This window comes from Chiloscyllium plagiosum, unplaced genomic scaffold (genome assembly GCF_037043375.1).
Source record: "Chiloscyllium plagiosum isolate Xiang-an unplaced genomic scaffold, Cpla_swu_hap1 HiC_scaffold_5, whole genome shotgun sequence".
Classification (NCBI taxonomy): domain Eukaryota; kingdom Metazoa; phylum Chordata; class Chondrichthyes; order Orectolobiformes; family Hemiscylliidae; genus Chiloscyllium; species Chiloscyllium plagiosum.
Window position 1 is genome coordinate 33455308 of NW_028270143.1, and position 22989 is coordinate 33478296.

A 22989-nucleotide genomic window follows, 5' to 3' on the forward strand; every position below is an offset into this window, starting at 1 on the left:
ACTGCACACAGTACTCCACCTGGGTCCTAACCACGATCTGCTCCATCACCTCCCTCTGCTCACCATTTGAGGGCTGAAACAGTCTTTCCAGGTGAAGTAGCGTTTCACCAACACCTCCTCCAATCTTATGTATTGTATTTTCTGCACCCAATGTGATCTAGTCTACATTGGGGAAACCAAACACAGACTGGGTGATCACTTTCCAGAACACCTCTGGTCCATATGCAAGCATAACTTTGACCTTCCCTAGCTGCACATGTTAACACAGCATCCTGCTCGCATGCCCACTTGTCTGACCACTGCAATGCTCCAGTGAATCAGAGCGCAAACTGGAGGAGAAACATCTGATCTTCAAACTAGGCAAACTTTCTGATCTCAATATTGAGGTCAACACCTTTAAATTATGAACCCATTCCTTCCCTTTCTTTTAGCTTTGCTTGTTACATTCTCTGTCACCCTCTCTCTCCTTCCACCAGCGCAATGGGACTGTGTGTTCTTTCCAGTCTGACAGTTAAACACACCATTGTTCTGCCATTCTCATATTCCGGTTACTTAATCTGACAATTATTTAATCAATATCATTTCTCTGCCAGCGCTCCAACACCTGCTCCCAAGCACTTTTGCATTAATGCTGCTCCCTCTACACCTCGCCCAAACTCTGATGAAGAGTCATCTGGACTTGAAATGTTAGCTCGCTTTCTCGGCATAGATGACCCGTTGTGATCTCCAGCATTTTTTGTTTTCAGTCCAGCATATCCTTCCTGCTCCTGTATTCTATGGCCTAACTAATAAAGGCAAGAACTCCATAAGCCGTTTTTAAAACACCTTACCTTCCTGTCCTCCTACCTTTAGAGTTCTGCAGACCTGGATACCAAGGTCCCTCTGATCTTCAGTACTTTCAGAGTCCAACCATTCATAATGTAAACTCTTGCTTTGTTAGCCCTTCCCAAGTGCATTGTCTCACACTTTACTGAGTTGAATTCTATTTACCACTGCTCTGCCCATCTGACCAGATTATAATTGCACAATTGTGACACTTTGCATCCTCTGTGCAGATACTTTCTTATAATATTTTAATATTTTCCCATCACTTTTAAGGAGCTCACATTGGGTTCACAATTGGATTCACAGAAGAAATGGCACTTGCCACGAAATTTGTAACCTTGAGCATCCTTCATGACACAGGAACAAACCACTCAGTTTGGTGGGAATCGGTAACATTAGCTGAATTGCTGAATATATCTAACACACCAGCATACCAAGGAAATTAGCAAAAGTGGGTCAACAGCTTCAAACATGTTGAAAAATCAAGTATGACTCTGAAGCTTGGAAACAAGTATATACATTGACTCTGCAGCTTAAGTTGTCACAAAAATAACATCCAACTGCTTGCATTGTAGAGACAAAGAAACACAAGTACATTAAAGCACAAAAGGAAAAATCTAAATATTGAAGGTACAAAATTGATGGGAAATTATTGGCAACACGCAGCCTCCAAGAATTTCAATGTTTACACAATAATTATCGATTCTGATCATTTTTAAAGCATTTTTACATTTCTGAGCAATAACTTCTAATCTTAAAAAAGAAAGGTCATTTTGATTTTCAAAACCACACCCTCTATTACGACAGGAGACAAATAGAGGGTGTGGTCTGAGCAGGTCAGACGCGGGATACTGTGGCGTGTGACTCACCTCCTGACTTACCAAAGCCTATCCATCTTCGACAAGGTACAAGTCAGGAATGTGATGGAATACTCCCCAAATGCCTGGATGAATCCAACATCCAACATCACTCAAGAAGCTTGACTCCATCGAAGCCAAAGTCAAAGCTGTAGTAGCAACAGCTAAATAGAAAATGTGCTGCTGAAGTTCACCGAAGATCCTTAGACAACGCCTTTCAAACCTATGAGCACTTCCATCTGGAAGGACAAAGGCAGCAGATATATGGGAATACCACTGGCAGCAAATCCTCCTGCAAGCCACTCGCCATCCTGACTTGGAAAAATATTGCCTTCAGTATCATTGGGTCAAAATCCTGGAATTCCTTCCTTAATGACATTGTGAGGCTACCTACACCAAATAGACTGCAACAGTTCAAGAAGGCAGTTCACCACCACCTTCTCAAAAACAACAAGGCCCAGCCTGCGATGCGCATGAACCATAACATTTCTGGCCCCAGTCACAGAGTCAATGCATGATACATAACCTCCCAAACTATCAGAGAGCTATGTTCTTTCCCAGATGTCTCAATTGAAATTGATATTATCCTCCCCATTAATTCAATCTTATATTCAACAATCTTGGTGCTCCTCTTCTAGAGGTTCTCTCAGTTCAAACTGGCATGATTCCCTTCCACTCTCCTCCAATTAATGATGACACTCTCCCTCCCTACACCTTTGAAGTTAATGCTGGCAGTCAACCCAAGCTTCCAGCTTCCCTCTAGTACTCTGATATCTCTCCCCCAGTTTTTATTACTATCTACTTCACAGTTTCCTTCTCCTTTCATCCAGTGCCCCTTTTGATTGCTATCCATTCTGTCTTATCTCAGTCTCACACATGCCAGTTACAACAGGAACTAACCAGATAGATTCACAATTTTTGAGCAATGTTCCCATCAAAAGAAGCAACCTGTCTTGTCTTTCTCTGATGCTAATGGATCTGTGCATTTTCCACTTTTTTTTTGTCTTTATGCATGATTTCTCACTTTGACAATTTTCCCTCTTGTCTCTTTAAATACGTTGTATTTCTCTTGTCTCGACAGAAGTATCTCGGTACCAGAGGTGAATGTGGTTACACATATGCAGTTGATGTTTGAAGCTCAGCATGAAATGATAATCTGAGTTCCTCAGGTCCATCAAAATGGATACTTTTTATGAACGGTATCTTATAACTTAACTGCTTGTTACTTTCTAATTTAACTTTTCGATCTTAACGCATTTGATGATTATTCCTCTGCTCTACACACAGGTGGTTTAAAAGTTCTGAAGTCAATCAATGGATTTAATGTGCTTTGCATTCAGCTTTAACATTGTGGTTGCTGGGTTTGCTTAAACTGCTGCCTGAGCTGTTATTTAGTCATCAACTCATTCAAAACAAACTCTTGTTGAAAAACACATGCAGGAGTCTGTGCAAACAAATTAAGTGCTGCACTAAAAGTAGCACACTGAAGAAATTAAACTGGCATGTGGATATGATTTAAACTTAAATATAAAATAAAATCAAGATCAATGACATGATATAAACATCGAAATCTGCTTATTTATATTTGGGTCAGGGAGGCCTGTTTTTCTTTGATGTAGTTTTATTATTGAATTGTTAAGAAGGCCTTGGCTAGAGTTCATGTCCCTGTTCCAAAGATGTATTTTACATGTTTGGTTGCTTGAAAATATCTAACATTAATTGAAGGGATGAAATTCCTTAAGAACAGCAGCAGCGACAAACTTCCAAACGGATGGGCCGAATGGCGCCAGCACCTCCTTCACATTGAAGCTACTCCTAGGTTTACCAGGGCTTCACATGGTCCTGTGCTGTCCGCCAGAAACAAGCACTGGAATCATTTGAATATCCAAGACAAGGGATCTGATTTCAGGACAACTTTGTAAATCCCATAGAACAGCAGTTAGATTTTGTGCTGTTTCCAGTTTCTCTGGATCAACAATCATCGTTAACGGGATGGTCAGGAGTCCTGGGCACAAGCTGTTAGGTTTTTATACACTTAGTCTCTGTGGTACAGTGGATCAGTGGTTAGCACTGCTATCTTACAATTCTAGCCTCAGGTGACTGTGTGGAGTTAACACGTTGTCCCGTGTCTGCACAGGTATCCCCCCACAATCCAAAGATATGCTGGTTAGGTGAATTGGCTGTGCTGAATTGCCCGTAGTGTTCAGAAATGTATAGGTTAGGTGCATGAGTCAGGAGTAAATATAGAGGAATGGGTCTGGGTGGGATACCGTTTGGAGGGTCGGTGTGGACTTGTTGGGTCGAAAGGCCTGTTTCCAAATCTTTTTTAGCCTGTACTTGTCCTCCAATTTGCTCCCTCCCCATTCGCTCTCAACCAACCCCCACCCCACCCCTCCCCACCCCCCCACCCCCCCTCCAGCCAAAACTGAAGCTGAGCAAAGCTGCCTCTGGGAACACAATAGATGTGGGCAGTTCAGTCACTACAGCGAGACCTGAGGTTTAACTTTCCTCAAGTCTCTGGCTTCCGGTTTGGTCATGAGCTTGAAAGTATAGTTTTGTGTCCAAATTAATTTTCATATCCAGTATGCCTCTTTAGAACAGAACACACTACAAAAATAAATAGAGCGCAATCCTGTTAAAAGGACAATGTTGAACGTGAAGGGTACACTGGGATCAATTCCAAATTCATTGAGCCAAAAGGCCACTACTACGTTACCATGGTGAACGCAAAACATAGGAATGTAGATTAAATGGTCTTGGCTGTCTCTTCTGCAAACATCCGGGGGAACTGCTGAACAAAGCATTCACAAACTGCTGACTATGTCTTTGTTGATATTACTGTCAGTACAACTTTAGACACACACAAAAAAAACTAAGATTGTTTATTGCTTCAGTAGTAAGAAGATTTATTTATTTTTAAACAAGAATGTGCAATAATGTTCAACTGTCAAATATCTGCCACTTTTTCTCATCTATTTTCTGCCTAGGTTAGACTTTTTTTTAAAAGAACAATGCTGCTGTTTTTTTGACAACATAGTTGAAGGGATCTTGTACGGATCAAATATGATTTGACTTACTGCCAGATAAGATTTGATAGAGAGAAAACAAAATGTTTGTGGTCCACTTTATTTAATGTTTGAACAAACTATTATAAGTCAGCAGTATGAAGTTACAGTAAGTGGCACACAATATTGAAGTCAAACAGAGATAATTCTGATGTTATGGGAATTATAGTTGCAGAAGTTAAATATTTAATTTTCCCAAAGAAATCAATAATCAGACAAAGGGTGGAATCTAATACTGCTGCTGAAGGTGGAGAGGGGATTTAATTGAGCAGTTGGTAAATTATCATTCTCCTCACATTAGAATTTATTTCTTGGATCTGACTCCAAACTGTCCTCTCTGTCCTCACTTAGCAAATTGAAATATCTCCAGGAGATAGTGGGATCCAGATCTATCTTCCTGAAAAACAATGTTCGCCGTCTGGGTAGAATTTCAGCCCGAGAGGCAGGCTGGGTGGGGTGCTGTAATTGGATGGGAAGGTGCCTGGTGGAGACACCATTGTTTTCATGACACCCTTCAATTAAGTCTGAGGTGGAAAAGTTCAAGAATAGACATTCAATTGATACCATTTGAGATCCTTGAGTAGCCACTTAAAAACCTCAACCCATCCTTTACTGCTATTTAAACAATGTTGATGGGGGAGCTCAGGATGTGTGCAAATGACCAGGGTCTTGGAGGGAGTGTACCTCCTACAGGGATAATTCGTGCCCCATGAGGAGACCAACTATTTAGTTTAAAATCCTCCCTACATCCCTAGTTATCTGGATCATTAGAATGCCATTCCTCGTATTATTCAGGTGTAGCCATTCCAAAGGTATAATTCCCACTTCCCCTAATATTGGTGGTAATGCCTCACAAACCAAAACTCACGTCTATCACACCAGCCATTGAGCCATGCATTCATTTCCCTAATTTTATTTGACATATGCCAATTTGCAGGTGGCTCAGGTAATAATGTAGACATTATTACATTTATGACTGCATCTTAATTTGATGTCTAGCACCTCACATGGCCATTGAAGAACCTATTTCTTTGTCAGACCTATGTTGTTGGTGGATGTGGACCAGAATAACTAAATCCTTCCTCTCCCATTGTAAGTTCCTCTCCAGCCCGGAGGAGATGTTTCAAGCCTAAACAGGGATCAAAACAGGGATTGCAAATTACAGTGTCAACTGCACTCTCTACAGGGTTTCTTACTCCACTACATTCAGAGATGCTGGTGTTGGACTGGGATGGGCAAAGTTAAAAATCACACAACACCAGGTTATAGTCCAACAGGTTTATTTGGAAGCACTAGCTTTTGGAGCCCTGCTCCTTCGTTCCTAAATTCTGTGTCTTATGATCTTAGATTCCACAACCACCTGATAAAGGAGCAGTACTCCAAAATCTAGCACTTCTGAATAAACCTGTTGAACTATTACCTAGGGTTGTGTGATTTTTAACTTTGTCCACTACATTCATTTATGTTGCCTTACTTGATTAGCTATTTTACCACAATGCCCTGGGCATTGAGCTTAACCACCCTGCAGCTCTCACTCAAACATCACAAATGAACTTTAAACCTGTAAGAGGTAATTTCGGTTTAAACTTTAAGATGTGCCTGGACCACAGACTGATCTATAATAAAAGACAAAACCTTTGTTTCTTTTCTAACAACCATTTTATATACTCAAAAGTAGAGTAGTTTAAATTGTGCAGAATGCTGACAATTTGTGAGCTATAGTGAAAGCGAGCAGGCTCTTGATTAATGAAGCCATTCACACAGCAGAGAAGGATGAGTCCTTCTCTGATAAGACTCCAGGATGGGAGTGCGACTTGAGACATCTGTTTCAAGATTAAAGCTTTTGACTGATAAGACTACAGGGTGAGAAAAACAACAAACTTTGGAGACTCTGGAGCCTTTTGTTGCAGACTTTGTGATAAAAATAATGATGTTTTTAAGAATGTGAACCTCATGGCTTGTTGGAGCCAAGGAGAGGAGGGACTTGTCCTATAAATAATGGAGACTTTGTAAGCCTCAGCGCGCCTTTTCTTTAAGGGTGCCCGACTCTGCAGACTTGACTTGTTAATAAAACTTTGTTTTCCTGAATTTGTCTAGAGCGATTATTGAGAAGCGATTTTCGTTTCTAACAACTTGGGGGCTCGTCATCCGGGATCAACACTCCGGCCGCAAGGGGAGTTGAGGAAGGATATCGGAGAAGGTGCACCCTGCTGAGTTCAGCAGTCCCTGATTCCTTGCTTGTCGCCCCACGCGGCTTGAGCGAGTGATATCCGGGAGGCTCAGGAAAACAAAGGAGGGGTGTACCCGAGGCAGTGGGGACGGTTAACGATCGAGTAATTTCGGTGCACCGAACCCAGGTAAGACAAAACTTGCGGGGACCGTGTTTCCGGAGGACTGGGTACCTACGGGGTGCCTGTGGATTTTCTTTTCCTACAGAGACGTGGGACTCAGGAATCTGGAGACCGGGGCTTGCCTGTGAGGGATTTTGCAGAGACCGTGTTTGAGGAGGAACGTGTACCTACGGGGTGCCTGTGATTTGTGTCACAGAGACGTAGGACACAGGAATCCAAAGACCGGGGGTGCCTGCAAAGGAACCTGGGCGATCACGGGACTGAAGGTCCGGGAATTGGCTACATTGTGATAGATTATCACGGGAAAAATATGAAGTCCTCGGAAATGGGAAATAAGGGATCTAAGGTGATTAAGGGAAAGGTAGGCTTAAACAGGGACAATGACACATACCCCGGGGTACCTGACGATAGTCCGTTAGGGAGAATGCTAAATAATTGGGATCAGGCTGGAAGAAAGGGAAAATCTAAAAGGAAGATGGTAAAATACTGTCAAAAGTGGTCCCAGAAATCTATTCAGGGCGACTCAGTGTGGTGGCCTAGATTCGGTACTGATGAAGACTGGGTCCGGCAAGCCCTCATTTATATGTCAATTCAAAACCTGATGTTAATCTGGAAGAAAGTGATTATGCCCTTTGTTGGCTGCCGGTTACGATATCTTGTCAAATGCAGGTAACTAATAAAGACTCGAAAGGGCAGAAAGAATGGGACCCTTTAGATCACTTACCGCCGCCCTACGTGACCCCGTCTGCCCCACAGAATGTTCCTTCGGGTGACGACGATTGAGGGGAAGGGGAAGAAGATGGGGAGGAATCACAAACTACCTCAGGGGTACAGACCAGATCTCAAGCTGAAAAGGGTCACAGACAAAACCCTGTCTCGATTGCAAGAATGAATCCACTCCGGGAAGTGCCCATGGGGGGCGAGGAAGGAAGGACGGGATATGTGAACGTTCCCTTGACGAGTACTGAAGTACGGAATTTCAGGAGGGAGATGAAGGGTCTACTAGAGGACCCCATGGGACTTGCTGAACAATTGGATCAGTTCCTGGGTCCGAATACTTACACGTGGGAAGAGATGTGTTCCATCATGAAAACATTGTTCTCTAGCCAGGAGCGTCAGATGATACGACAAGCTGCGCTCTTGGTCTGGGAGAGGGAGGGGGGAGAAGGAGGGGAGCAGAAGTTTCCCCTCACCGACCCCGAGTGGGATAAGAACACGGAGGGAGGACGGCGCAACATGAGAGATATGCGGGAATATTGGATAAAAGGAATAAGACACGCAGCCCCAAAGGGGCACAATTTTACCAAGGCCTTTGGTAATCATCAAAACCCGGAGGAAACCCCTACGGACTTCCTAGACAGGATTAGGAAGAATGTGCAGCAGTTTGCTGGGGTGGACCCTGAGACGGACGTGGGGCAACAACTCATACGGGTAGAGTTTGTATCAAAGGCCTGGCCGGACATACGAAAGAAGTTAGAGAAAATGGATGATTGGGATAGTAAATCTTTAAGTGAATTACTACGAGAGGCGCAAAAGGTGTTTGTGAGAAGGGACGATGAGAAGCAAAGGAAGGCGACAAAGATAATGATGCAAACGGTGCAACAAATGACAGCTGGAAGAAAGGAAAAGGGAGAGCCGTGGCAGAAACAGGAAAGGGGAGAGTCGTGGCAAGAGCAGAGGAAAAGAGAACCATGGCCGGAACAAAGGAAGAGTGGAGGAACGCGAGACCGCGACAGGGAAACGAAGAGGACACTCAGATGTTACTATTGTAATGAAGAGGGACATTTTAAACGAGAGTGCTCCCGCTACAAGCGGGAGGTGAGGTCGTACGCCCTGATGGAGGAAGATTAGGGAGGTCGGGGGTTCCTACCCTTGGGGCAAAAGGACTATCGACAGGAACCCCTGGTAAACTTGAAAGTAGGGCCCCAAGGATTGGAGATCACATTTATGGTGGACTCGGGAGCCGAAAGATCAAGTATAATCCAAATACCCCCCGGCACCCGAGCAGGAGGAAAAGTTATGGGGGTATCTGGAATTGGAGGACAGAAATTACAAGTCCCAGTGGTAGAGGACGTGGAAATTGGATATGAAAACAGAACTACTAAACGAGACCTCCTTCTACTGCCATCGGCGGGATTTAATTTGTTAGGAAGAGACTTGCAGGTCAAACTAGGGATCGGAACGGTACCAAGTAACGGGGAAATGGTGGTAAGGTTGTTCGCCCTCACCGAAGATGATGATCAACAAATAGACCCGGAAGTTTGGTACCGAGAGGGGAACAGAGGGGGTCTAAACATCAAACCTCTCCAAATCACCATCTTAACAGGAAGACGGCCGGTAAGAAGGAAACAATACCCGATTGCTATGGAAGGACGGGAGGGGTTACAACCTGTGATAGAAAGATTAATCACAGATGGACTACTGGAGGAATGCATGTCCCCTTTCAATACTCCAATACTCCCTGTGAGGAAGCCGGACGGGACATATAGGCTGGTGCAAGACCTGCGGGGGTTGAATGAAGTAGTCCAGGCTAGATACCCGGTGGTACCTAATCCCTACACGTTAATGAGTAAAATTCCCCCCGAACATGAATGGTTCAGCGTAATAGATCTGAAGGATGCTTTTTGGAGTTGCCCCCTTGACGAAGAAAGTCGGAACCTTTTTGCCTTTGAATGGGAGAATCCCTTCACAGGACGAAAGCGACAGTTAAGATGGACGGTCTTGCCGCAGGGATTCACGGAGTCACCCAATTTGTTTGGACAAATACTGGAGCAGATCTTAGAAGGATTTCAGTGTAACGCGGAGAATCAATTGCTCCAATATGTCGATGATCTCTTACTCTCAGGACCAAGAGACGAGGAGGTACGAGCAGACACCGTTGCCCTGTTGAACTTCCTGGGGAAACAGGGTCTACGCGTCTCCAGGACAAAACTCCAGTTTGTGGAGCGAGAAGTAAGATATCTGGGCCATCAAGTCAGTAAGGGGCACCTCCGTATCACGCCAGAACGAATATCAGGAATTACGGGTATGCCAATACCCAGGACGAAGAAGGAAGTCAGGCAATTCCTGGGACTAGTAGGGTATTGCCGGATATGGATTGAAAGTTACACCACTTTAGTAAAATTTTTGTACGACAAACTGGGACAAGAAGGACAAAAGGTGGACTGGTCAGATGAGGAGGAGCAGCGATTTAATATTATTAAAAATAAACTGATTCGAGCTCCGGTATTGGCTTTACCCACCCTGAAGGAACCGTTCCAGTTATATGTTAATAGCGCCGGCGGAATTGCCCAGGGTGTGCTCACTCAGCTGCGGGCAGGGAAACGTCAGCCGGTTGCATTTTTGTCAAAAATGTTAGACCCTGTGTCATGTGGATGGCCGACCTGTATACAGGCAGTGGCAGCTACGGCAATGTTAGTAGAAGAGGCCCGAAAACTTACCTTTGGAGGAAGGATCACAGTATACTCCCCACATTCGGTTAGTGCCATACTGGCTCAGAGGCTCACCGCTGGTTAACACACTCTCGCATCCTAAAGTATGAGACGATTTTGATGACCGGGAACGATCTCAATTTTGCAAAAGATCTCAGTTGCAACCCAGCCCAGTTTCTGTACGGACGTCCTGCAGACGGGGAACAGGAGCATGATTGTGTGGAATTTGTGGACTTGCAGACCAAAAGCCGAGAGGACCTGCAAGAAGCCCCGCTGGGTGAGGGACAGGAACTGTATATCGACGGGTCCTCCCGGTGCATCAGTGGAGTACGATACAGTGGCTATGCTGTTATAGATGGTGCAACGAAACGGACGATTGAGTCTGGACGACTGCCCGGGAAGTGGTCAGCCCAATCCTGTGAGTTGTATGCCCTCCAGAGGGCCCTGAAGCTGTTGGAAGGGAAAGTGGGGACCATATATACTGACTCAAAGTATGCATACGGAGTCGTTCATACTTTCGGGAAAATCTGGAAAGAGCGAGGATTGATAACTTCCCGGGGAAAGGAATTAGCTCACGAACAAATGATCAGCCTAACGTTGGAAGCCCTGGCGTTACCTACGGAACTTGCAGTAGTCCATGTACCCGGTCACCAGAAGGGGTCGACACCGGAAGCGGTGGGAAACCGGCTGGCAGACGAGGAAGCCAAGCGGGCAGCGGTCGAAAAATCCGTCCAATTGTTAACGTTAATACCGTTGAGGGAGGGCCTCGCTAAACAACCCGTCTTCACCCAGGGGGAGATTGATAAAATGGATCAATTGGGTGCCCGGCTAGATACTAACGGGAAGTGGACGGTTCCTGATGGGAGACAAGTACTGAACAAACAGATCACCCGGGGTATTCTGCACCGATTACACCATCAGACCCACTGGGGGGTGCAAGCCATGTGTGACACAATCCTGAGAGACTATGTATGCAGGGGGATATACACATTAGCCCAACAAGAGGTAGTCGGACGCCCCACTTGCCGGCGTATTAATCAGAAAACCATGCGTTCTATGCCAGCTGGTGGTCAGCCCCTAGCGATTAGGCCATTTCAGAGGATCCAAGTTGACTTTACAGAATTACCCCCAGTACAGAGATGGAAATATCTGCTAGTAATAGTAGACCATTTCACTCACTGGGTAGAGGCTTTCCCAACTGCCAAAGACGATGCACCAACTGTGGCCCGACTGTTGTTAGAGAACATAATCCCGAGATATGGCATAATGGAATCTATTGACTCCGATTGCGGGACGCATTTTATTTCTAAGCTACACCATTTGATCTGTAATGCCCTGGGCATCCAATGGAAATTCCACACACCCTGGCATCCTCAGAGTTCGGGTCGAGTTGAGAGAATGAATGGCACGCTCAAGACCCAATTGACTAAGCTGATGTTAGAAACTAAGTTACCCTGGCCAAAGTGCCTGCCCATTGCCCTAATGAGGATACGTACGGCACCTCGCCGAGATGTCGGGTTACCGTATTGGAGTAAGGTTGATGGATGTCCCACTCTACAAGGGGGGGATGTATTTATCCGAACCTACTTACTGGCCTTATCCCGTTCTTTTGCAGAACTCCGAAGGAAAGGTCTCCTGGCTCAGACTCCGCCGCTCGACTTCCTCCTGCATAAGGTGGAGCCCGGAGATTGGATACTTGTTAATACCTGGAAGGCCGAAAAGCTCCAGCCGCGGTGGGAAGGACCGTTCCTGGTTCTGTTAACAACTGAGGCAGCTGTTCGAACGAAAGAAAAAGGGTGGGTCCACGCATCAAGGATAAAGGGGCCCGTTCCGCCTGAAGAAGAAAGCACCTGGACATGCGAACAAGGGGACAAGCCGTTGTCGGTAAAACTGAAAAGACAGCAATAATGAACTCTACTTGGACTGTATTGGTGGGGATATTGATCAGTTTACTCCTGTATGTGGGGGAGGGTGAGGGGAGATGTGACAAATGTCGAACTACAGTAAGACTTGGGATTCGAATCTATTCGGGATCATTTGTGTCCCATTCCTATGTGGACGATAGGTGTTACGATGTGAGTGCACGCCATGAATGTTGGGAGGATGGGAGACCCTATTATCAGGTATATAATAAAGGATACGGTGGCAAAATCCATGGATGCCCTATAAATGACCGCTGGGTGTGTATTAGCAAAACTGAGAGGCGGGATCTATCCTCCGTGTTGCTCAGGGAGCAGGTTGACAGAGTCAAGGAGACCAAGATACAGATCCCTGATCGGGGGTTGGGGAAAGAGCAAGACCGACAGGGAACGGTCGTGCTCCCTAAAGTGCCATCTGTATACGAAGAGGTAGAAGGACAGATTAAACTCCCTGATGTTACACAAAACCTGTTTATTGATCTCACCTCTAGAATAGCCACTGTTTTAAATGTTAGCAATTGCTGGGTCTGTGGGGGGCCGCATATGTCGGAACAATGGCCGTGGACTGGTCAAAGCTTAGACATAGGGGAATTGCTGCAAACCACTTGGACTCGTGACAACGACAGAAAAAGCCAGGGGTGGAGACTGACAAACAGCCCTGAGGGCCAGTTCTGTATTGAAGGCAAGGGGACCGTGAAGGTAGGGATTAGCCCCTGTCAGAATATATTGGATGCAACCACGCGAGTATAGTGGCCTGAGAATATTGCTTGGTACATTGCAAACCGAGATCATCAAAATTGCATTCGGTTACGTTCTGATTCCTCCTCTTACAAGCTCAGTGCTGACCCTTCCGATGGCATGAAAAGAGTGTGGAGCGGTGGTTGTCAGGGGAATCAATGCTGGAATAATCCTGTCCAGACTCTGCCACGGGGTCAACAATCCGAATACTGGAATTGCAGTGGTCCTGGTCCTTATGAGGGCGTCCCTGGGGTAAAGGAGTTGTGGGATGACGTTGTGAGGCAGGGAGGGCCTGCTCCAGATGGCCTATTTTGGATATGCGGTAATCAGGCATACTCCAAACTGCCCATGGGATGGGCTGGGGTATGCTTCCTGGGTCTAATACGACCTGCGTTCTTCCTATTACCCCGGGAGGAAGGCGATGATTTGGGAGTTAAACTCTTTGACTCCCTGCGTAGGTCGCCAAGGGATATCCAAGTCGGTGATTGGGGGGATGAGTGGCCACCGGCCCGGATTATTGAATACTATGGGCCGGCTACTTAGGCACAGGACGGATCATGGGGATATCGTACTCCTATCTATATGCTAAATCGAATTATCAGGCTCCAAGCAGTCGTAGAGGTCATTACTATCCGGACTGCCCTGGCCCTAGAGCTGTTGGCTCAGCAGCAGGATCAGATGAGGGCTGCTATATATCAAAACCGACTTGCCTTGGATTATCTGTTGGCCTCGGAGGGGGGTGTGTGCGGGAAATTTAACCTGACAAACTGCTGTCTAGAAATTGACGATAATGGTAAAGCGGTTTTGAAAATTTCCGATGAAATTCGGAGATTGGCCCATGTGCCAGTACAATCTTGGCGTCCTCTTAGTGGCATCGGATGGTGGGATGGTCTCCTAGGTGGTAGCTGGTGGCGCACGGCGTTGCTGGTGGTTGGGGGCGGCATGATTCTTCTTCTCGTATTACCCTGCCTAACTCCCTGTATTCAGTTTTTAATTCAGAAAAATATTTCCCGACTCCAGGCAGTGGTGGTTCCACAACAAGGGACACGGGAACTTAAAGTGATGTTGCTGCGAAAGACCAAGGATTTCCCGGGCCCTTGAGGGAAGGGGGGGGGGGCTTATCTTGGTCAGGCACATCTTAAAGAAAGAAAAGGGTGGAATTGTAAGAGGTAATTTCGGTTTAAACTTTAAGATGTGCCTGGACCACAGACTGATCTATAATAAAAGACAAAACCTTTGTTTCTTTTCTAACAACCATTTTATACACTCAAAAGTAGAGTAGTTTAAATTGTGCAGAATGCTGACAATTTGTGAGCTATAATGAAAGCGAGCAGGCTCTTGATTAATGAAGCCATTCACACAGCAGAGAAGGATGAGTCCTTCTCTGATAAGACTCCAGGATGGGAGTGCGACTTGAGACATCTGTTTCAAGATTAAAGCTTTTGACTGATAAGACTACAGGGTGAGAAAAACAACAAACTTTGGAGACTCTGGAGCCTTTTGTTGCAGACTTTGTGATAAAAATAATGATGTTTTTAAGAATGTGAACCTCATGGCTTGTTGGAGCCAAGGAGAGGAGGGACTTGTCCTATAAATAATGGAGACTTTGTAAGCCTCAGCGCGCCTTTTCTTTAAGGGTGCCCGACTCTGCAGACTTGACTTGTTAATAAAACTTTGTTTTCCTGAATTTGTCTAGAGCGATTATTGAGAAGCGATTTTCGTTTCTAACAAAACCTGTTGGAAAATTGCAAAAATTCCTGTCTTCTGAGTCACTTACTTGCCTCTCTTGCAGTAACTTTCTCCTTTCCCTGACCTGTGATCAAATCAGAACACTCTATACTAAATGTCATCCTCCCTTTTGCATCGTATTGTCTGTAGTTCAGCCTTCAGTTCATTTGACCTAAAGCTGCTCGAGCTGCAATCACTTCCTGTAGATCTGGTGGCACGGTGGCTCAGTGGTTAGCACTGCTGCCTCACAGCACCCAGGATCCGGGTTTGGTTCCCACCTCGGGTGACTGTGTGGAGTTTGCACATTCTCTCCATGTCTGTGTGGGTTTCCTCCCACAATCCAAAGATGTGCATGTTAGATGAATTGTTATTGCTAATTTGCCCGTAGTGTAATGTGCATTAATCAGGGGTAAACCTAGGGTAGGGGAATAGGTCTGGGTGGGTTACTCTTTGGAGGGTTGGTGTGGACTTACTGGGCCAAATGGCCTGTTTCCATACTGTAAGGAATTTAATCATAAGATGGGAACCAGAGCTACATATCTGAGATGGGGGTAGTTGTAGATGGGGCAGTGACAGGATGTAGTGAATCTATCAGGAAGGTTTTTCACGTGGTGAAACAAAGGGATTGGTTAAAGTGTGTCTGCTTTAACGCTGGGAGTGTCAGAAATAAGAGTGATGAACTTAGAGCATGGATCAGTACTTGGGACTATGATGTTGTGGCCATAACAGAGACAGGGCCAGGAATGGATTCTAGATGCTCCAGGATTTAGAACATTTTAGAAGAACAGGGAAGGGGGAAAAAGAGGAGGGGGTATAGCATTACTAATCAGTTAGTGCATCACTGCTACAGAAACAAAGGTTGTTGAGGAAGGTTTATCTAATGAGTCAGTATGGGTAGAAGTTAGGGACAGCAAGGGAACAGCCACTTCATTGGGGGTTTTCTACAGACCCCCAAATTGTAGTAGGGAGATTAAAGAACACATAGGCTGGCAGATTTTGGAAAAATGTAGATGTAGCAGGGATGTTGTTATGGGTTACTTCAACTTTCCCAATATCAACTGGAGCTGAAAATATGTTGCTGGAAAAGCGCAGCAGGTCAGGCAGCATCCAAGGAACAGGAGAATCGACGTTTCGGGCATAAGCCCTTCCTGAAGAAGGGCTTATGTCCGAAACGTCGATTCTCCTGTTCCTTGGATGCTGCCTGACTTGCTGTGCTTTTCCAGCAACACATTTTCAGCTCTGATCTCCAGCATCTGCAGCCCTCACTTTCTCCTCCAATATCAACTGGAACCTCCTTAGTACAGTTGGTTTGGATGGAGCCGTTTTTGTCAGGTGTGTTCAGGAGGGTTTCCTTACTCAGTATGTAGACAGGCCGACCGGGGGAGAGGCCATTTTGGATTTGGTGCTCGGCAATGAACCAGGACAGGTGTCAGATCTCGTGGTGGGAGAGCACTTTGGTGACAGTGACCAGAAATGCCTCACATTTACCATAGACTAGGAGAGGGAAAGGATTGGTTACCAAGGGAAGATAATGAATTGGAGAAAAGGAAATTATGATGCCATCGGACAGGAGTTGGAAAATACAGACTGGGAGCAATTGTTCCACAGAAAGGGCACAGCAGACATGTGGACACTGTTTAAAGAGCAGTTATTGTGAGTGATGCACGAATTTGTCCCTCTGAGACAGGTAAGAAGGGGTAAGATTAAGGAACCTTGGATGACGAGAACAGAGGAGCTTCTCATCAAAAGGAAGAAGGCAGCTTACGTAAGGTGGAGGAAGCAAGGATCTAACACAGCTTTAGAGGATTACAGGCTAGCTAGAAAGGAGCTCAGAAATGGACTGAGAAGAGCCAGGAGGAGGCACGAGAAAGGCTAGGCAGGAAGGATTAGGGCGAACGCAAAGGCATTTTACTCATACGTGAGGAATAAGAGAATGACCGGGGAGAAGGTAGGGCCAATCAGGGATAGTGTAGGGAACTTGTGCGTAGAGCCTGAGCAAATAGGGGAAGCCGTAAATGAGTTTTTTGCTTCAGTTTTCACTAAGGAAAGGGACCTTGTTCTGAATGAGAACTTTGAGGAGCTGGGATACAGGCTTGAACAGATCAAGATTGATGAAGTTGATGTACTGGAAATTTTGGCAAACATTAAAATTGATGAATCCCCAGGGCCAGACCAGATTTATCACAGGCTGCTCGGGGAAGCGAGAAAGGAGGTTGCTAAGCCACTCGCAAAGATGTTTGCTTCCTCACTCTCCACAGGAGTCGTACCAGAGAATTGGTTCCTCTTTCCAAGAAAGGTAATACAGAATTCCCTGGCAATTACAGACCAGTCAGTCTTATGTCTGTGATCAGCAAGGTTTTGGAAAGAATTCCGAGGAAAGAATTTGGAAAAGCATAGCATGATTAAAGGGCAGGTCATGCCTAACTAATCTTTTTGAGTTCTTTCAGGAGGTGACAAGACAGGTCAACGAAGGTCAAGCAGTGGATGTGGTGTATATAGATCCCAACAAGGTATTTGATCAGGTTCCCAATGTAGGGTCATTCATAAAGTCAGGAGTTGTGGGGTACAGGGAGATTTGGCTATCTGGATTCAGAATTGGCTGGCTGACAGAAGGCAGAAAGTGGTTGTAGATGGTAAGTATTCTGCCTGGAGGTCAGTGTTGAGTGGGGTCCTGCAGGGCTCTGTACTTGGGCAGTTGCTCTTTGTAGTTTTTATAAATGACTCGGAAGAGGAGGTTGAGGGGTGGGTAAGTAAATTTGCAGATGACACAAAGGTTGGAGGTGCCGTTGATAGTATCGAGGGCTATTGCAGGCTGCAGTGTGACATAGACAGGACGCAGAGCTGGGCTGAAAAACAGCAGATGGAGTTCAACCTGGATAAATGCAAAGTGATGCATTTTGGAAGGTCAAACCTGAATGCTGAATATAGGATTAAAGACAGGATTCTTAGCAGTGTGGGGAACAGAGGGATCTTGGTATTCAAGTACATTGATCCCTCAAAGTTGCCACCTAAGTGGATAGGGTTGTTAAGAAAGCATATGGTGTTTTGGTTTTAATTAACAGGGGTATCATGTTTAAGAGCAGTGAGGTTTCTTTTACAACTCTACAAGTCCCTGGTGAGACCACACTTGGAATATTGTGTCCAATTCTGATCGGCCTACTACAGGAATGATACAGAGGCTTTGGAGAGGGTGCAAAGAAGGTTTACCAGGCGGGATGGAACCATTCGCCACAGCAGATTCGCTGCCAATGATTAGCGACTGCCCTTTGTCTGCCGAAGATACTTAGCCACCGCCCATTGGCCACTGACGACGATTCGCCACCCTAAATAAATCGTATATTTTGAATATTGGTGGTAGCGTTTATTTGTTTTAATAACCATTTATTTTTGTTAATAGATTTTTAAAAAATTCAACAACGTTTAAAATGTTAGACAACAAGCATATCTAAACTCTATAAAATTGTCATTATATAGGTTAAGATAGTGTTTGCGTTGCGTTGTTTTTGAATACGGTGAAAGAGATTGTTTGGAATATCTTAGAGGAATAGCGTGTAACTATCAAATGAACTGAAATTTCATTGTTTAATATTAATGTGAGATTTTACTGCCATTATAAAGATTTTTAAAATATATTTCCTTTTTCTGGTTTGTAACTAATTTTTATATATAAACCAATAAAATGATATTTATTTTACCCCTTTATTATCAATATGTAGTATGTAGTTGTATAAATAAAGGGGACTGAGAAATATGAAAGAACAGGTGGGAGGGAAAACAATCAGTACATACATATATTTCCGGTGGTGAATATCTCCAGAGGTGAAACGACCCCAGTGGAGAAATGCTGGTGGAGAACTGGCAGTGGCTAATCACCGGTGGTGAATATGCTGTGGCGAATTGACACTAACCCTTACCAGGATGCTGCTTGGACTGGAGGGCTTGTCTTATGAAGAGAGGTTGACTAAACTTGCACTTTTCTCTCTGGAGAGAAGGAGGAAGAAAGGTGACCTGATCAAGGTATACAAGGTAATGAGAAGCATGGATAGAGTCAATAACCAGAGACTTCTCCATAGAGCAGGACTGACTGGCACAAGAGGTCATAGTTTTAAGATATCAGGAGAAAGATATAGATGAGACATCAGAGGTAAGTTCTTTACACAGAGAGTTGTAAATGCATGGAATGCGTTGCCAGCGGTGGTGGTGGAAGCAGAGTCATTAGGGACATTTAAGTGACTGCTGGACATGGACATGGACATGGACATGGACAGCACCAAATTGAGGGGTGTGTAGGTTAGGTTATTTTACATTAGGATTAAAACTCGGCACAACATCGTGGGCTGAAGGGCCTGTTCTGAGCTGTACTTTTCTATGTTCTATGTTCTGAGATTGCCGAATCACATAGAAATCACTGACTTATCATCCTTAATGTGTTTTAGTTAGTTACTTAATTTTTAATTCAATTATTTATTTTCTTACATATTTGTCCTGTTTGCCTTGAGTTCTTATATTATATAAATTTGAAGAATAAACTAGATATTAATCACTTACTTACAGAGTGCAAATTTTGGACAAAGGAACAACTCCGCACATCTTTCCCCTAACCCTTTCACTTATCTAACTCCCAGCATTCAGTCATACTCAATTCGAAGCTGCACTAAGATGCCCCTAATTATATGCTCTGAAATGAAAGCATGATCTCAGCTGAATGTAAATTAAAAGTAGTTTCAACTGGTTTCCCTAGTTAACTATCTTCTGCTCTTAAGTAGACAGCTTATGTATCCCACAAAAGCCTGGATGAAATTTAGAATTTAAACAGTAAGTTACACTTAAATGTTGAATATGAAATGCACTGAAAATTAGATTTTTAGAAAGAGGTTAAGAACTCCGTTATTGACAATTTTGCGTGCATTCCTGTGGTTCCGAACACATAATGTAGTGAACAGTTGAAATGTTGGAAACCAGATAATAGTGGAAATGATAAAAGCAAATTACTGCGGATGCTGGAATCTGAAACCAAATGAGAAAATGCTGGAAAATCTCAGCAGGACTGGCAGCATCTGTAAGGATAGAAAAGAGCTGACGTTTCGAGTCTAACTGACCCTTTGTCAAAGCTACCAAAGCAAATAGTGGAATTGAATATGCTTCATTTTCAAAGTTTCTCCCATTCTAAGCCCACATTGTTTGTAGCCCAATGACACATTGCAATGCCCCACCTTGATGTGACATTAGGATCTCATCAACCTTCTGGAAGGCAAGCAATGTCAGACTAGAGTGTAACTTGCTAAAAATGTGTTGCTGGAAAAGCGCAGCAGGTCAGGCAGCATCCAAGGAGCAGGAGAATCGACGTTTCGGGCATGAGCCCTTCTTCAGGAATAAGGAAAGTGTGCAGGCTAAGATAAAAGGTAGGGAGGAGGGACTTGGGGGGAGGGACGTTGGAAATGCGATAGGTGGAAGGAGGTCAAGGTGAGGGTGATAGGCCGGAGTGGGGGTGGGGGTGGAGAGGTTTAGGAAGAAGATTGCAGGTTAGGAAGGTAGTGCTTAGTTCGAGGGTTGGGACTGAGACAAGGTGGGGGGAGGGGAAATGAGGAAACTGGAGAAATTTGAGTTCATCCCTTGTGGTTGGAGGGTTCCTCGGCGGAAGATGAGGCACTCTTCCTCCAGCCGTCATGTTGCTATGGTCTGGCGATGGAGGAGTCCAAAGACCTGCATGTCCTTGGTGGAGTGGGAGGGGGAGTTGAAGTGTTGAGCCACGGGGTGGTTGGGTTGGTTGGTCTGGGTGTCCCAGAGGTGTTCTCTGAAACGTTCTGCAAGTAGGTGGCCTGTCTCCCCAATGTAGAGGAGGCTACATTGGGTGCAGCGGATGCAGTAAATGATGTGTGTGGAGGTGCAGGTGAATTTGTGGTGGATATGGAAGGATCCCTTGGGGACTTGGAGGGAAGTAAGGGGGGAGGTGTGGACGCAAGTTTTGCATTTCTTGCGGTGGCAGGTGAAGGTGCCGGGAGTGGAGGTTGGGTGCCTTGGGGCCTTGGAGTAATTTGTCTGACGTTGTTTCATATGGATTCTATACAACCTCCAGCTGAGCATGAAGTGACATTGTAAATGTCCAGCTGTTTCCCTAAACTGCCTGGTCCTTTGTCCTCTTAAAGTATCGTACAGATTCTTCTCTTTATTGATAATAAACAGCAACCCAGCCAACAGAAATCGGTGACCAGACAGTCTTTCACAATGCTCCTTTGTAGCTCTCTGATAATTAGGTAGATCTTGATGTGGTATTTAGTGGGGCCTGTACAAGCAGGAAACATGGAAGGGAAGAGGACCCAAGTAGGCAGGAGCTGAAATCCTAGTGTTCTGATGTTGGGTTAAGTTCATGAAATAAAGTGAGTGGAGTGTCAGCAGTGGAGTGGTCAGGTGATTGGGACCAACTGCCATGTGTTTGCATGTGCTGAATGCTCATTAACTAGAAACCAGACAAAATTCAGTGCTAGCTTCAAGATTGCCATTGTATTTCCTGAATGTTTAATGATGGTGTGCACTAGGTGAGGTTGTTCTATTATTGGATCGGATGTATTTTTACTCTTTGTCCATCTCAACAGTCTAGGGAAGATGGACCATTGGCTAATAAATTTAGAGAGCATAGGAGATGGCAATTAAAAAATGAATAAGAAATGAGAAATGGGAGCCAATCTTTGGCATATAAGATGGGGAGAAAGTGAGGACTGTGAATGCTGGAGATCAGAGCTGAAAGATGTGTTGCTGGAAAAGCGCAGCAGGTCAGGCAGCATCCAAGGAGCTGGGGAATTAACGTTTTGGGCATAAGCCCTTCTTCAGGAATCATATAAGATGGGGTCTATCATTTCAATTAAATCTTCCAGTGTGATCAATGCAAGCATTTGCCCATTTCCCAGAAAGCTCTCATGATACATACTTTGGGAACACTCAGTTACCATAGGTCTTTGAGGTTCCAGTTCAAGTGCACTGTTGGATCCTGGGTGACTAGGTCCCTTAAGAACTAGAAGCAGGAGTAGGCCATCCAGCCCCTTGAGCCTGCTCCACCATTCAATAAGATCATGGCTGATCTTTTCATGGCCTCAGCTCCACTTACCTGCCCTCTCACTATAACCCTTAATTCCTATACTGTTCAAAAAATTATCTATCTTAGCTTTAAAAGCATTTACTGAGGAAGCCTCAACCACTTAGTGGGCAAGGAATTCCATGGACTCACACATCAATGCATCATCACCAAAGGAAGGCTGTTAAATAGCTGCACACTGCATCATGAGGCAAATAATCAGTGAGCACAACATAAGATTGCTCAAAATGCACTTCTTTGACATTGACCATTCTGGGCAAACTTTACAATGAGCACCATAGAGGATGTCCAAATTGTCATCATCTGTTGTGCCTTGCTCAATGTGATATTACAAAGGGGAGAAGAATTTCTAATGCAAGAAGAGATTCTAACCTCCTCAAATGACAATGACACATGAGAAGAAAACAGAGATCTCAGCTCAGTTCTCCCAGATGCTGGAGCCATGCAGAGGTGTGCCAAGGCTTTCAAGAGCATCATCATCTTCAATCATTCTGGTCACAACTGACACACCAAACTCAGTATTGCTTCAAAACCATTGCCCACTTCTATTGTGTAGCTGCCTTACCAGTTTCCATCCAAGTTACCATCTGCCATATTTCCTCTAATGCCTAGAAAACCAAGGGACACTAATCTCCCACAGGTTCAAAAGATGACTGCCTTCAGAATATAGATTTTACACAGATACTCAAGTCAATGAATCTACCATGAGCCATCACTTTTCTCTTTGCCCACATTGCCAAAGCCATAAATACTGAGGCAATGCACTTGTCAGGAATCAATAACTGCTAATGATGACCATTTAGCTGACAATGGGTTCGTTGTGGTAGCAGCCCATGTGAAGACAAGGCAAGGTGTGTGGAGTTTGGTGTTAGAATATGGGAGAAGGTGCTTAGGTCCTAAAATTATTGAACCTGATATCGATTAGATTAGATTACATTACACCGTGGAAACAGGCCCTCCGGCCAAACAAGTCCACACCGACCCG

General features: G+C 44.8%; 1 long non-coding RNA gene across 1 annotated transcript in view; it reads left to right on the top strand.

The window, feature by feature from the left end:
* Positions 1-2769: 2769 nt before the first annotated feature.
* Positions 2770-22989, top strand: part of LOC148149904 (uncharacterized) — a 29392-nt gene continuing 9172 nt past the window's right edge. Inside the window, exon 1 of the long non-coding RNA XR_015757093.1 lies at positions 2770-2881. This is a non-coding gene — a long non-coding RNA (uncharacterized LOC148149904). The remainder of the gene's footprint in view (positions 2882-22989) is intronic.